This window comes from Numida meleagris, chromosome 2, assembly GCF_002078875.1.
Source record: "Numida meleagris isolate 19003 breed g44 Domestic line chromosome 2, NumMel1.0, whole genome shotgun sequence".
NCBI lineage: Eukaryota > Metazoa > Chordata > Aves > Galliformes > Numididae > Numida > Numida meleagris.
The window spans coordinates 92,672,424-92,689,692 of NC_034410.1; the positions used below are offsets into that span (position 1 = coordinate 92,672,424).

The 17,269-nt window shown below is 35.1% G+C and overlaps 1 protein-coding gene across 7 annotated transcripts in view; it reads right to left on the bottom strand.

Moving 5' to 3' along the window:
* Nucleotides 1–17,269, bottom strand: part of CCDC102B (coiled-coil domain containing 102B) — a 149,465-nt gene that overhangs the window by 3,005 nt on the left and 129,191 nt on the right. The gene's annotated exons all lie outside the window — the stretch shown is intronic.

A 17,269-nucleotide genomic window follows, 5' to 3' on the forward strand; every position in this document is an offset into this window, starting at 1 on the left:
ATTTTCAATGTCTCATTTACCTGAATTCTAGCCACTAGTCCATTGTAAGAGGAAGTTATTTACAAAAACATGGCTATTATACTGTTCATCATTAAAACATAGTTATACTAAAAATATATCAGTTTTTATAAATCTTCCTTTGATAAGCCACATTTTCAATAGCAACATGCATCAGAACAAGAATATTCATTCAAGCTGGGAACCAAAAACATGTGTCAACACTCAGAGCACAGTAAACAGATATTCAATAGTTCTGCATAGAACAACAGTTTTACCAAGATTTACAAGCTCGGTCATTACCCGAAGTAGCAACACTACAAACTGATCCAAGAAGACTGCAAATAAAAGCAAATAAATTCTGGCAAACCTAAATTGTTTCTTTTTATTACTACATAGGTCACAGAATTGCAGGAGTTGGAAGGACCTCAAGAGATCATTGAGTCCAACCTCCCTGTTAAAGCAGGAACCATACACAGGTCACACAGGTAAGTGTACAGATGGGTATTTAATATCTCCATAGGAGGATTCTCTACAACCTCTCTGGGCAACCCGTTCAAATGCTCCATCACCCTTACCATGAAGAAGTTCTTCCACATATTAGTACAGAACTTCCTGTGTTCAAGTTTTAGGACATGACTCTTTGTCCTGTCACTACACACCACTGAGAAGAGCCTGGCCTCATTCATTTGCCTCCCACCTCTGTTTAGATATTTATAAGCATTTATCAGATCCCCTCTCCATCTTCTTTTCCTCAGGCTGAGCAGACCCAGGTTATTCAGCCTTTCCTCATATGGGAGATGCTCTAGGCCCTTTATCATCCTTGTCGCCCTCTGCTGGATACCTTCTAGGAGATCCCCATCTTTTTTGAACTGGGGAGGCCAGAACTGGATACAGTATTCTAAATGTGGCCTCATCAGTGCAGAGTAGAGGGGGAGGATCACCTCCCTTGACTTGCTGGCCATGCTCTTTTTAATGTACCCCAAGATCTCACTGGCATTCTTGGTCACAAGGGCACACTGCTGGCTCATGGCCAACCTGTTTTTCACCAAAACCTGCAGGTTCTTCTCCACAGAGCTCCTCTCCAGCAGGTCATCCCCTAACCTGTACTGATGCATGCAGTTATTGCTCCCCAGGTGCAAGACTCTACACTTGGTCTTGTTAAACCTCATCAGGTTCCTCCCTGCCCAACTCCCCAGTCTGTCCAGGTCTTGTTGAATGGCAGCACAGCCTTCCGGTATGTCAGCCACTCCTCCCAGCTTTGTATCACCAGCAAACTTGCTGAGGGTGGACTCTACCCCATCATCCAGCTCACTGATGAAGATGTTGAACAAGACCAGAATTAGCTTCCATCCCTGGGGAACATCACTAGTTGCAGGCTTTCAACCAGACTCTGTGCCTCTGATGACAACCCTCTGAGCTCTGCCAGCCAGCCAGTTCTCAATGCACCTCATTGTCCACTAATCTATCCCACACTTTCTAAGTTTCATAACAAGGATGTTGTGGGAGATGGTGTCAAATGCCTTGCTGAAGTCAAGGTAAATGACATCCACTGCTCTCCCGCCATTTACCCAGCCAGTGATGACATAATAGAAGGCTATCAGGTTGGTTAAGCATGATTTACTCTTGGTGAATCCATGCTGTCTACTCCTGGTAACCTTCTTCTCTTCCAATTGCTTGGAGAGAATATCCAGAACAAGTTGTTCCACTGTCTTTCCGGGGACAGCGGTGAGGCTGTCTAGTCTGTAGTTTCCAAGGAAACAACCACAGATGCAAAGATACACTATTTGATAGAGCAAATTCTCAGCTATAAGACACTATTTTTCACCATAATCACCACCATTGGGCATGTCTTTTTGCCAGCAATGAACAAGAGCCTGCATTCCATGCTCCTAAAAATCTGCATGGCTGTCCAGAATGTGGCTTATTTTCACTTTGCTGCTGCCACTGCTGAAATACACCACCCACCACCTCACTGTGTTCACAGTCACTGTTTGGTCTCCATAAACATTCAGCAAGCATCAGTGAATGTCAGTGGGCGCCATTTTTCCACATGGAGGAATTCAATTACACATTTTGCTCCATACACGCTTTCATGTCAGACACCAATTTGTCAGACTGCCCCTCTGCTGTCATCTGTCAAACTGCAACAAAATGTAAGGGAGTACTGGCTGGATGGCTCAACCTCTACTGCCCTACCACCAGCATCTGCCTCTGATGTCGTGGGCCAACAGAATAAAATAGGAGGTATTACTTTCAGAGTGGCTCTTGTAATTTATATCTCATCCATAATTAATTGAAAATTTCCTGTGTTTTAAATATACAGGTATACATCTCAGATTCTGTCCATATCATCTCTGCACTTTCACTGAAATGCTATCACAAATCACAGTGCAATTCCTATGGTTTTTTGTGTTTTTCTTACGTAACTTGATCAGGTTTTCAGAAAAGGGAATTCACAAACCACATGATTAGTCTTGACTCTAAGAATTTCTCTGTAGCTGTAGCTCAGTTCCTGTCAGTGAGAATGGGTCAATAATGCTACTACACATAAACATCTAACAACAAGTCATTTGCTTAGAAAACATGTAAGGTAATTATTTTTAGAAAAAAATAGCATCACATGTAAAAATTACTCTGGGTCAAGCAAGCTTAGTATGAAGCTTGTACAAACACTTGTACTAATGTATTAAAAAAATCAGAGCTATTACTGCAAGGTGATTGTTTACAATGGCACTGTAAACATGATGCTGCTGTCTACTGATGAACATGTCACTAATCTTTACAGATACAAACTAATTGCCAAGCCCTACATCAGTAAGAGTCAATAAGCTGGTAGATTCTTCATCCTGTTCGTACACAAGACTAGGCGGATCAGAAACTTAGCTGTCAGTACTGAGTTTCACAGGATTTTTTTTAAAACAAATTCTTTGAAGCAGCACTCCTTTCAATTACTTTAATTTCATAATGTCCAATAATAACTTTATTAAAAATTCTAGATAAGTCTTATTAATGATTTCTTATTATTAAAAGTACTTGTGAATATATTAGTGCAATGTCATTTATTGTTCCCTAATTTTCTATTCATTTTGCTAATCTATAATATTTTAATAGAACCTAAAATCACTAAAACTAGCATCTGAAAGAGTTTTAAATTAAAGAAACTAAAAATATCTAAAATATATTAACCATAGTGAGTGAGTATTAGCTTATTTTTTTCCCCTAAGAACACACATACTACATTTTTAAGGAAAATCATGTCACTTATTTTTAAATATTTCTTCATTAAATTAGAAACACTGAATCTGGTGCTTCTGCATATATTGTTTATCTACAATCTGTAAAACAGAAAGAGAGTTTCTTTCTTACTTCTACTTCCTAATAAAATTAATGAAGGTATGCATATCATGAGCTACTAATCAAGACAGTCCATGAGTACACAGACTGGTATTTCTGAATGCTTATGCAAAAGAAGACATGCTTGCCAGAACTCACTAGCATGTAGACAATTTTATTTAAAACAAGTCCCAGTCTGTAATGAACCACAATACTTTAGAGTGCTTATTGACAAACTAACATACAAGAGATTTCAGTCATTTACAGACTGGTTTTAAGCAATTTTCAAGCCTACGCACTCCTGACAAGACATAAGTGGAGTACATCACGCATATGTCAGAAGGATTTGGCACAGTTGTTTTACTCTTTACATGACATAATTCCTCCAAGTAGTTTTCTGCTATTGTACCTTCAATATATGTATTATTTGCATTATATGTGACAACAGTAATGAAAGGCTTTTGGAGTTTGTGTGACTATGTGCTCCAAAATATTGTCTACTCCTGATGGAGAGATGCTGCAATGAGGTCAAGACAGTAGCAACACAATTATCACAGCATAAACTTGTATTCCCATTACTGTTATTGCCAGTATAATAAATTCAAGAGCTTATATGTAAATAGGCAATAATAATTAAAAAAAAAACATGTTTAAGAAAAATTAATTCTATAAGATTTTATACCACAAGATAAAAATATTAAAGCTCTACATTTTCCTACCTCAACATTAAAAACATGACTATACTAAAGCTATGAATGTATCTGGGGACATCTAAGGCAGGTTTGCACTACTTAACTTTATAGAAAAGCACAGGCACAAAAACAGCATGGAAAGCTATCCATGTTAACAGGCTAATGCAAGAAGCCTCATAAAAACTGGGTGAAATGTTCTCTTCATATATCTATCAAAATTATTAGTAGGATGTCTGGAGTTTCTCATCCCATTTTTCTAATCACAGAGAGATTCAAGACTCCTGAACTGTGAGTTCTCATTACACCACTGCCTACTGTTATGTTTTTAAAGATATCATAGTATTGGAATTATGAATACTGTCATATTTTTTGACAGTTATTTATATTATCTGCACATATTGTTAAAAAGTTCAAAGATCTAACACTGTATTTCACCCAAACAATTCCAGAGTCATATAAAAAGATTGGAAGGGCCTTAAGGGTGTAGGAGGAAGAGGGAGGATTGTTACTACATTCAAGAACAACTCGTTATTCTGTGTTTAAATTTAGCATTTTTAAAAAAATACTTATTCTACACAACAGCATACATTTCTAGAATATTACATTTATATTAAATGGCTGATACTTTGCGAATTTGGTAAAGTTTCTGTCTGGGATATGATTATGAGAGTTACTCAATTTACATGTTGTTTCTAGGTAGAAGATGCACCATAAATGCAAGGGACTTTCCCAATGTATATTTTTTTCTTATTTTACTTTCTTATCTATGTTCAACAGAATCAAACTGAGCTGTGCTGTGTGAAGAAAGCTGAGAGAAGCTAATAGTTCAGTAGCAGGTTAGTAGCTGATGGCCTACTTTGATATCAAAGTTACCTTAAATGGAGAATAAACACCACAAACAACAAGATAACAGAGATAAAGGAAAAAAGAAAACCTGTCCTCAGAGAAAGAGGGGAGGAGGAAACATTACTTTGCAGTTCATCCAAACATTCACTGCAGACATAGTAGAATTTACACTGCATGTTAAAGATACACTTTCAGAAACATCAGTAAGAGTGAAGAAGAGAAATCCTAATGATATTTTATACTAATATTTATTAAATTAATATTTCTAATGTGCAGAAAAGTTTCTGTAAATATTTTTTTTATCTCACTTAGCTATTATTCACAACTCTGTTTAAACCGAGCAAGAGATTCAATCTTGCAGGTGGTTTGCTGCAGATCTGGATAAATCCAATTAAAACAAACGAAAAAACAAACCAACCAACCCCCCCCCCCCCAAAAAAAAAAAAAACCCAAAAAAACAACAACTGAGAAGACAGACTAGATGAAAAAATGAAATTAATATTTTTTTATTAAAAAAAAAAAATAAGGAAATCTTTTCCATTGGTATTCTGCACCAGCTGGCATTGACAACATCTGGCAGCCCAGAAGGGATGGAGCAAGAAGTTCTTCTCATCCACGTGGTGTAAAGGGAGCCAGGTGAAGTGGGAACCACTTCTGCTCCCATCTGCTAGTGCTCCCTGAGGCAGGCAGGAAGCATCTGACTGCACGTTCCCACAACGGTCATGCAAAGCACGGTCAACTCTGCAGTTGTGTGAGCAGTTTATTGGGCCAGAAGAGACTGAGTCAAAGGCCCTTTGTACATGGAAGGTCTACAGAACTGTGTTCAAAATTATTTCCTAAGAGGGATTAAAATTGTGGAAAAGCCTAACAATAAGATGAATATGCAATTGTGCTAGGAAAAAAGAGTCAAAATAAAATGTATGTCTTCTGAGATAAAGATAAAACATTTTAAAGTCTTTTTCTTAACAGCAGAAAAATAGAAGGTACTATCAAAGTCAGCTAACAGAATCATGGAAATGCACAGGCTTATAAACAGGGAGCATACCATATGTCCACCAATATCCACTACAACAGGAACATTAAGAAAGCCATTAAGATAGTGTCCCCATTGTGCTCAGGTATACAATAACATATGGCATATTTCCTGCTTCACTGTGCATTTTCTTCCTTTTGTTGTTCAGCACCACTAATTTAGAGCTCAATTAATATAGTTCGTGCATGTATTTCTCTACACAATATTTAAAAATCTTCATTTCTGCTTAAAATATTTTTAATGTATCTGTGTAAGAAGTATGAATATAATGTACGACTTTTCCCAAATCTTATTTAACTGGGAGAGATAGAGAAATCATTTTAAGGTAGCTACACATCATACTAAAATTATTACTAATTTTGTCCACACAATTTGCTGTAATGGTGCCACAGAGAAGCACTATAAAGTTGTTGTGTTAGTCAGCGAAGACTTCCCAAGGATAACAGGGGGATATCTCAAAAGTGCAGACTAGAGGTAAAATAGTAACTGACTAATGTAGCAGTGATAAAATATAACAAGAAATACAAACAAAATTTTTCTCCACATGTATGTGTGGAGAAAAGAGGGAAATCATGATGTCTGAGAGCCTTTTGTCCTTTGTGGATATTTATATCCAAAATTCTGAAAATTATAAAGAAATGTCAGAATTGTCATAAATAAAATGTAAATCATTTGAGATATACTGTTTCTCTCTGTGGTGCTTACAAATTCTGCGTGCCTTGTAGCATTTATCACCCATGACAGTAGGATTATGAAGTACTCTTTGGAAAAACATGTATTTACAAGACTGGATGGATAAATGAGGGCACTCTGATAGGAAAACAGATTAGGAAGAAGAAAGGAAATCATGAAAAACTGTAGTTTGTATCTTCATAATATAATCTGTGCATGAAATAACACATTTGTCTATTATCTTTCAATTATTTTTTCTTCTTGAAAATCATGCACATATTAGGATTTTTGTAATTTTATTTTTATTATGAAAATCTTTTTTGTGTGGCATATTAACTTTCAGGATTCTTCTGAGTATGAATTTCCCTGGTTCATTTCTGAATACTGTGCATTAGAATGGCTACCATAAAAACTTCCTTGTAAAAATTACTTGTAATATTTTCTCTGGAGTGAAACATGACAAAATACCTAATTTTTTCAGCAAACTTACACTACTGCAAATGGGAAATAGCGATTTGCAACTGAGTCACTGTAGTCGTACAGATCAGAACCTGAAAGTAAGATTTCAGGAGACTGAGTAGTTCATGCCATCTGGCAAGTCATTTAAGAAGGGCAGAGAAGAGCACTGTGCAGTGAGCATAAGGACTCCTTAAAACTGTTATTCATAAATTCAGATTTTGTTACCAGTGAGGTTTTCCAAAAGAAGAATCACTCTCATTTATAAGATAACAGTTTTACTCTTCCAGCAAATAATAAAAATTAAGATGACCTTTTAAAATGCCTGATTTAGCTTAAGCTATTTTTCCTTAATTCTCAGATAATCACATACTTCTGCTCCGTTGACTTTGCATAATAGCTACTTTCTTCAATTATATATTTTAGAATGTGATCACACCAAGGCTATGGCATGCATTCATCAGAAAAAAAAATTGCTTTTCTTAAGAAAAAAGTTCAACTATTTGAAAGGAGATCCATCCAGTCTCCTCTCACAAAAGGAAACAAGAAATAATTTAGGTTTTTAGAGAACTGACAGTAACCTCATGACTTTTCCGACTTTGATTTCTAGAATAACCTAAACCTACTAGAATGAACCAAAAATATACATATCATCTGGTTTAAAAGGGAAGAATGCAGAGAAAAGCACATTTTTCACAACGTATCTTACAATGTGTTTTCTCCATTTCCATCACTATTTATGGCTCATATAGTTGTATCTATAAATATTTAATTTCTTGCATATTACAGTAACAGATCTGAAAATGTCCTCATACATACATACAAAGGATACTTAAGCTCCTTTTTATTTATTCTTACACATACAGTAAGGCTAAATAGAAATCCTTTCTGACATTCTTCTCTGCAAATCATTGTGATTGACATTCATATCACAAGCACTCAAAATTTAAATTTAAATTTAAAAGTAAAAATTGAAAAAAAAAGATGTCAGAAATACTGAATAGTTATCAACTTACAGTGCAGTCAACTTTGTGTTTTTCATATAATCAGATTAACACAGAAAAAAAGACATGAACTTTTAGCAAAAAGACTCCTTGTTAAAAAACAAACTAAAGCCTACCTGGGAAAAGTAGATGTTTTAAGTAGATATAAGACTTATCGGTAGGTAGCATGAGACTTATTTGTGCAATGTGCTCTAATGTTTCTTGACAAAATGGCTTCTGGCTTTTCTAGTCCTACAGAGAATGTAGCATTAATAATACGTACACTTAATTTTCCTCTATGAAATATAATTTACATGGAAGGCTGTTTTTTTTCTTTTCTTTTTTTTCTTTTTTCCTTCTTAATAGATGAAAAAAAAAAAAAGGATAAGAAAGTACACTTGGCAAAACCTCTTTTCTCATTCCTCTTATATACATTAATTCACTTTCTTTGGTATTATTTTCAACTATGTAATCTTCAGACCAATGAAAAGCATGATCATCTTTCATCCCAGTAATTACATGCTTGCTAGCTTCAATTTAGTTCCATTTACCCTTTCAGAATTCTTAACTTTTAACAGTTGTTCAACATGCATCTTCATTACTTCTCCTTTACTTCTTCCAGGTATAAAAAGTATTCAACTCTGTAGCAGATATATTTTTTTTCCCTTATCCGCTTTCTATTCTCTGCCTAAATTTATCTTGAAATTTGACTCCATCTACAGTGATCTTAAGAATCATGCCAAGTCATTTCTTTATGTACTTTTTTTTTTTTTACTTTGATAACATTACACTAATATTTAAACAGAAAATAAAGTTCTTTTCAAAATAGGGGGAAAAAAACATGTATGCTTAACAACATAAACTATTTAATTCCTGAAAAAAACCTACTTTCAATGCAACATCATCAAATATTACACCTCCTACAGGAAATACTTCCTGAATACACTACTATAAATTGCTTTACAGTCACAGAATGAAAATTATATGAGAGCTTTGGGAAGCACTAGAGAGTTCTGCAATACACCGTGTCCTGCCTTGGACCATTGCTCAAAACACACTTTTCGTCTTTGACAGTATTACAGTCTGATATCTCTTGAACTGTCTGTAGTAGAAACAAACACTGTGCATCACTGCAGTACTGTGATTACAAGCTCTGCAACAGCAAAAGCATTTATTTTTAAACTTGTAAGGTTGAGAGAATGTGAACATGCACATGGCAAGCACTTACTCTGTCCCCTTTCACTCCTCCCAACTTCAAATTCCAGCATGATAGAGGCTGCTATCTCACAAACTGTTAAAGATATCATGCAGCTAGAAAATTATCTAAGAGGAAGTTCAAACCTCAGTTTTCAAACATCACAAAGCACAGATCTCTATCTCCATGGTTTGTAAGGTTTTTGCTGTGGAAATCATGTGGGAACTGACTTGGAAATAAGCAATGATGGTAATCTGCTGATGATGAACATTCTGTTATCTTAGGACTTATCATGTCTGATAAAGTATTCCAAGTGCTTTTAGGACAATTACCTTATATATGCAAAAAAAAAAAAAAAAAAAAAAAAAAAAAAAAAAACCAGGGAAAAGCAGTGATTCCTAAATGACAGTAAAACAGACCTAGCCAAAGACAACCAATGTTTTATCTACCAAAGTGTTATCATTCATAGTTTTGGTTTCATACTGGAAACATGAAAATAAGTCAAAGTTAGGTGTCTGTTTTTTCCAAAAGAATGACTTTTTTGGTAAGAAAAGATGCCTGAAATCTTCCACATCTCAATTATATCCATACATTATCTAATTTGCAATAAAATTCGGGACCAGTTAACTTATTGTCAGACATATATGCACATGATGGGGGGCTCATGCCCCTCTTTCAGTACAGTTGGAAGTTTAAGCTTTTTAAGGTACAGGCATGGGGAAGATTGTGAATTTCTTTTTCATCATTTACGATTCTGGGCAGTCTAGTGAATGCATTGCACAACTCCTTTCCTAAGCAATGTAGTTTCACTACTAACATGCAAAGAAAGAGGGAAGGAGCATGAGGAGACAGCTTCCCCTCTGTCAACCTCACTGAGAGTCTCCAGACATTTCTGTAGAGCTGCAGCCACCTTAGGATCTCTCTCTGGGTCAGCGCATCAGCTGTGTCAATGTGGTAGCTCCAAGGAGTGCTAGAATGTGCCCTGTGGGATATCATCACCATTGCTGAGAACCATGACGTACTTCTCAGCAGATCATCTGGCCATTTCAGTGCAAAATGTTGCACAAGCTGCTGCACATATTTGCTGCCTTTGTTAATTGTGCTCTCCTTCTGACTTCAGTGCCATCTAGTTTTCATATTAGGTCAACAGCTGTGTCATGCTTAGTTTATCCACTGACCTAATGATTCTGCAAATCTCACTCATATCCCTCTCAGCTCTTTTCTCAAGTAGAGTCCAAGACTTTAAGCTCTCTCTTTCAAAAGCTACTTATCCATAAGTTTGAACCATTCGGAAGCAGGAACATATCCAACTGTGCTTTTACTATTTATGCACAAACATTAAAAATTGTATTTATATCTAAGATGTAATATTAGCAGTTCAAATTGTATACAATTGAAGGTTAATTTTACATGTCTTGCCTTGAGTATTTTCTCTTTTTCTTCTGGGTAGATCAGTTTTATTGCTGTTGATATTCTCTTTCTGGCTATCACTTTACAATTATTTAGTATTTCATATCTCTCAATCTTTCACAACTTCCGAAGATCAAATATGTCAGACTACTCTTAAGACATTTGAAAACCTCTACTACTCAAGGATATTGTTGCAATACCAAAAAAATGATGTTTATATTTCTCTTTATGGCATCAAAAATTAATAGATTATTGGACTAACATGCTGTGAAATTCTTCTGTGAAGAGAAATAGAATCCAGCATTTTTTTATATTGCTAAATCAGGCATAACTTATTCCCTTTATTTCCTGAAAATTCACAGCAGGTGTTTTAAAAGAATCATCATTCCACTGGGATCAGAAATTACAGAAGCAGGTTGAAAAAGTGTCTGTACGGTAATTATCATAGATTTTAGGAAAGTCTACAGGATTTTATAAAAGGTACAGGATCCACATGATCATTATAAATATTTTTCTGGAAAACATGTAAAAGATACCACTACATGCATGTGTGTCCATATAAATTTAAAACATAAAGCCTTGCTAACTGGAAAGAAATGTCCGGACTAATAGGCATGAGTTTCTGTTTCACACAAAATCAGCACTAACGTCTCAAAGTTCAAGAGGAATGAGCACAGACTTTATTCTTTTATATTTCAGATTGTGATTTATCTCTGTAACAGATGGGCATAATTATGACTTCAAGGATGAAGCTGAAATACAGTTTCACCTTTGGAACATATGGAACTATCTTCACCATTACATTTCATTGCAATATTAATTTGTTCATGAATTTGATGAATTTAAGTCATTCAGACAACTATCACACATTTTATTTTATTTTTGACAAGGAAGCTGGCCTAACAAAATCTCAAAATAACATCTCTCTATTTCTCATTTAAGAATTTAAGTCCATTAAAGTAGCACTGGAGTCCAACAATGCTTGTTATAATACTTGGAACTGGAGGCATCAAAATTCTCTTGCACCTTTGCTATATGTGATATATTTTCACACAACACATCTAATTGGGCACAAAATTTGCAGGATTGCTTCTCCAGCTCTACCTTTTCCCATCTTCACATTAGAATATCTCATTTTTCAAATCTTACAAAAACAGCCTAGGCTGGAAGTTTCCTCTTTAAAAGAGGCCAAGACACTAGAATGTTAAAGTAGATCTTCTAGATATTATGAATTTAATTAACCACTCAAATGATTGTTTCCAGGACCTTCTGCAAAATGCATTATTGCTTATAAATCTCAGCAGTTGGTCATACATCACTTTCTAATTAGTGCACTTTCATATTATTTGCTTCATTTTTACTTCTCTATTGTATTTCTTTGCTGCAGCTGTATCAATTAATTTTTTAATTAATCTGAGTTTGTGTACTTTGCAACAAATGACAAGCTTTCAGATTGCTCAGTTTTGGATAGAAGTAAAAATTTTTCCCCTAGCTCCCAAATGTAAATTTTTTTAATGTTTCTGAATAATACCAATTTGTCTATTTAAAACTGGAGTGCAATACGAATATTCATCTAAATTTAAGAATTAACTTTGTAAATGAAATATCATTTCAGAAAATGTAACATCATCAAAAATGTATTTCTGTGTGTCCAGGAAGCAATCTGGCTTACATTTTGAAAAAATGTATTTCTTCAAAACCAAAATACTGCTCATCTGGTTTCCCCATATTAAGGTCACAAACACAGGAGTTTTACTGAGAAGGAGTTTTACTACAGCTTCAACTGTAATGAGAAAATAGCTGATGATTTTTCTCAGATTGTATTGGGTGAGATGTACTAGAACGTTGATTGGTAATGGTGTTCATCAGAGGTCTGTATGAGGCTTCAAAAACTTTCCATGTCTTTTGTTTGCTGTTACCTTTAAATGTGCCTCCAAAGAGGGTAAGAAGATCAAATCAATTTTAAAAGCTTTTCAAAAGCTTCTTTTAAGAAAAAATAAGTAACATCCTTTTTTTTTTTTTTCCTCCCATTTGATAGTATGCGCACATCACAGTAGAAAGATTTCAAGTGTGTAGATGATGGATGACCAAGCTACCACCTTAAAAAAAGTGTATACAATAATGCAATACTCAACTTTTTGGAAATATATTTCATATATATATATTTCATATATACACTTCACATACTTATCTAAAATTGAGAAGATAGTCTTTCTTCTGGTCTCAAGAATAAAATATAACTGAAATGTGTGTTGAGAAGTGATGAGTACATCTAAAAGATTTAATTAAAGCTCTCAGGAATAAAGAACAGAGCTACTGACACAGAAACTGACATGATTAATTATCTGTTGAAGAATCTTTAAAAACTGGAAAATACACAGACGAGCACAGAGAAAATGTTTTAGAACGCTTACTGGAGACAATTAACTAATCTGAGCCATGAGACATTTTAAAAATGTTCGGTATAAGATCATCCACTTACTCTGATACCTTCAGAAAAGCTGTAATTAGAAATGATTTCTTTCATAATCAATATGCAAAGAGTGTGGATCTATAAAAAATTTGTTTTTAAAGTTACATTTTAAGCTTACAATATTTTCTATTAGCAGAAAAACACCCCACAGCTAAATTACCAAGCTAATTATTCTATTAATCATTCTAAAAATGTTATTTGTCTTTGGTGACAAAACAATTTCAGGAAAGATCAATGATGCATTCTAAGAACAATTATGGTGATGCTCTGCTCTTTTTGAATCCTATATTTAACATAATCACCCACTAGTTCAGACTAGTTTTCAGAACAATATTTTGTAACAATACATAAGAAGCAATATGTGTGAAGCTGTGGACATTACTATGTTATCAGTATCAATAAAATAAAACTAGACTTGGCTAATTGTACAGCTAAAACAGAAGCTTCTCTGTTGAAGTAAAATCACTAACTTGAAATTTTTGATTGGAGAAGTATATAAGACATTCTCTTTGCAAAACTTATATGTCTCAGAGTTCTCTTCCTACACTTATTGTACATATCATAATGTAATCTCTCATGTTCATTGAAACAGTATCTTGTGATTCCTGGCTGCCAACATAGCAGGTCAAAAGTATGAATATTTTAATCTGTAGATCAGAGAGAGTGTTGCTATGGTGCTACAAGTTTAGAATCAATCAATTCCCATGATGTGAATCACTTCCCAAGATCTACTGATTCACAGCTCTTTAAATTTGTCACCTCCACTGTGATAAATCCATAAATATATCCAGCAAGAAATAAAATAAATTTAAATTAAATAACTTCTCAGGTTACTTACTATCCCTTCTGCAGCGGCAGCAGTATTACATGCAATTCTTTACACTCCTGCTGAGGGGAAATAATCCTTTTTTTAGGAGACAAATTCAACATAAACTTTCAAACACAAACCTTTAGCAACTTTGCTGAAGTTCAAATTTATTATTATTTATTATTTTTAAGCCATTATATCCTGCAGGATATAATACTGTAGAATATACACCAATCATATCTCATATCTTTTGGGTTTGGTGAGTTCCATATCTCAAGAATCTAGTTTTAAGGCACTGAAACCTTCACCTTTTTTTTTTTTTTTTTTTTTGAATTGCAGAATCTGCATAGATACATCTTTATTCTTACCAGAAAGATTTGTTCAAATGACTATTTCAAGAATTATTCTATGCATTTATCACTTAATGATGTAGGTGAACTAACCTATTATATAATTTAAAATGTTTTATTCATTCCCCTTGAGCATATATGTCTGAAGAAATCTGAGCAAATCCTCATTGAAGGTTTTTATCTAGTAAACACAGAACATGGCAAAAAAAGCAAACTCAGAGTAATTAATATCTAAATGTTGACTGCATAGCAATGTTTGATGTCTATTAGGGAAGGTAAGGGTTCACTAAAAAGTTAAACAAGATCAAGACTGTTGCCCCCTTCATAAGCATTTAAATAATTGATTTTTCATGCACCCTGAAAGCTGGGACCTTATTAGCAGATGACAAATTTCACCGCAAGAAATAAAAACTCACATATTCCTTTTAAACCATTCTTCCATAGAGCTAATAATAAATTCTATGTAAGTTCATGTAATCTGTCTGACACTATTTCGTCCAGGTTGTGGAAATAAACTTTGTCAACAGGGTAACATTTTGTATTTATTTTCTTACCACTTCTACTAGGAGCATGGAAAAGGTTTTTCTCACCTTGCCCTGTACACCTCTGAAATAGTTCACCTTAGAATTATAGAATCATAGAATCATTTAGATTGGAAAAGACCTCAAGTCTAACTGTAAGTTTAAACCTTTGCTAACTTAAGATAACTAAGTTAACTTGTGTTTGCCTATCTATATATTCAAGTATCTTTCTGATGCCCAGATTTTTTCTTGGTTTGGGAATATATCTTTGATAGCATTCTCAGGGCCTACTTTGTCAGTAGCCAAGAGTGACTATCACTGCAGAATCATTGAATGGTTAAGATGGGAAGGGGCCTCTGTGTCCATCTGGTCCAATCCCTACTCAAGCAGGGACACCCAGGGCAGCTTGCCCAGGCCCATGTCCAGGTGGCTTTTGAAGGTCTTCAAGGAGGGGACTCCACAGCCTCTCTGGGCAACTTGGGTCAGTGCTCTGCCACTTGCACAGCAGAGTATTGATTCCTGTTGTTCAGACAGAACATTCTTGTGTTCTGGTTTGTGCTCACTGCCTCTCACCCTGGCATTGGATGCCACTGAAAAGAATGGGGCTCCATTTTCTTTGCACCCCGCCTTCAGTATTTATAGACATTGATATGATTCCACCTGAGTTTCCCCTTCTCCAGGCTTCAGTGACAACTCTCTCAGCCTCTTCTCATAGGAGAGCAGTTCCAGTCCCTTCATCATACCGGTGTCAATCTGTTGTAGTACATCCATGTTTCTCTTGTACTGGGAGGCCCAGAAGTGGACACAGCTCTCCAGGTGTGTCCTCACCAATGCTGAGCAGAGGGAAAGGATTACTTCTCTTGACCTGCTGCAAATATGTTGCATAATGCAGCCAAGAATACTATCACCCTTCTTAGTGGCAAGGGCACATTGCTGGCTCATGCCCAGTTTGGTGCCTACCAGGAATCCCAGTTGTTTTTCTACAAAGATGCTTTCCAGCTTGGTGGCCCCCAGCATGTACTGGCACCAGGGGCTATTCCTCTCCAGGAGCAGCTTGCTATACAATAACATGAAAACTGTGCTTGTACAACAAAATGGGTTCCATTTGTTAGAACAAAACAATTCAGAATAAGCTTGAGACTACAGCTTGTATTCTAGACAGATTCTTATACTTACTTCAATATTTTTGGCTCTGCATTATGTGTCTTTTGGTCTTTAATTCAAGTCAGAATTCATTCTGCTATAATATTATGACATATAATATACATATATAGTATGAATATATATTCATATTCATACTGCTATAATTAGGGGTAATTAAAGAATGTCCACACCCTCTCCTAGACTGATCTAGCCTGAAGAAAAACTGCAAGAATAATTCTTTCTTCTTCCCATCCCAAGCAAAAAAAAAAAAAAAAAAAAAAAAGGAAAAATGAGTGGAAAAGCCAAACTCATCCTTTGTTTTTGACATACTGTAACTTAGCAGTTACAGTAAAGTCTGTACTGACAATAATCCCTCTCTTCAAATTATTGCAAACTTTTGTCAATATTAATTATTTCCTAATGCATTAGGTAATAACACTGTTCTCTCTAGTCAGCAATTAATAGTACTTCCAGCCTCAGTGACCTACATAGCTAGTCATACTAAACAGAAGAGAGTTCTTTGTGCTGACACTTTTTCTCTCACCATATTTGGAAATCCACAGCTAGAACAAATAGACTTTACCTACTGTTACAGAGTTCAGCAAAGGAAAACAAACAAACAAACAAACCTCCTACCAATATGGTAAGCTGACAGATATTAGGGTAAGCTGAAAAGTACATTTGTAGGAAAACAGCAGACTCTGCTGTGGAAAGAAAATGAGGCTTGCTGAAAATGCCAGCTAAAAATTTTTAGGAAGGTCCAGCAGAAGTTGTAGAAGACAAGATGATGCTGTGCATGATACCTCAGCATTTATCAATCACATTCTTCACTTTTTAATTTTTTAAAAAAATTTTTAACAAGGAAATTACAAAATGTTAGTTCACTGTAGTGAAGTCACACAGCCACCTTCTTAGGTGCTCTATGAAGTAATTTATACCTTTATTTTCAGTGATGTGCCATTTTAATGAACCTAGAACAGTCTGAGAAGCAAAACATTTATATCCAGAGATAAAGCTTGTAATACCTCTAAATTATTATTTGTTGCAATTTGGGATGCTATGGTTTGCTTTGGTTTTAATTTTTGTGATAGCTGCTGTCATTTCCAACATACCAACCATGAATAATAGAAGCAGACTAGAATTGTTGAAGTATCTGCATTAAAAACAGCAGCTAGAACTAGCCAGAGAAATGTCAAAGAATAGCATACCTATTCCATTATTAACGTGTCTATTCAGCAGAGGATAAAATGAATAAGTATCAAAACAGTAATGTATCTAATACTGTTCCTTGTCTATAATACAAGTATTGCACACGCAGGCATACAATACTTTTTGTTGAGTTTCTAGGATTTTT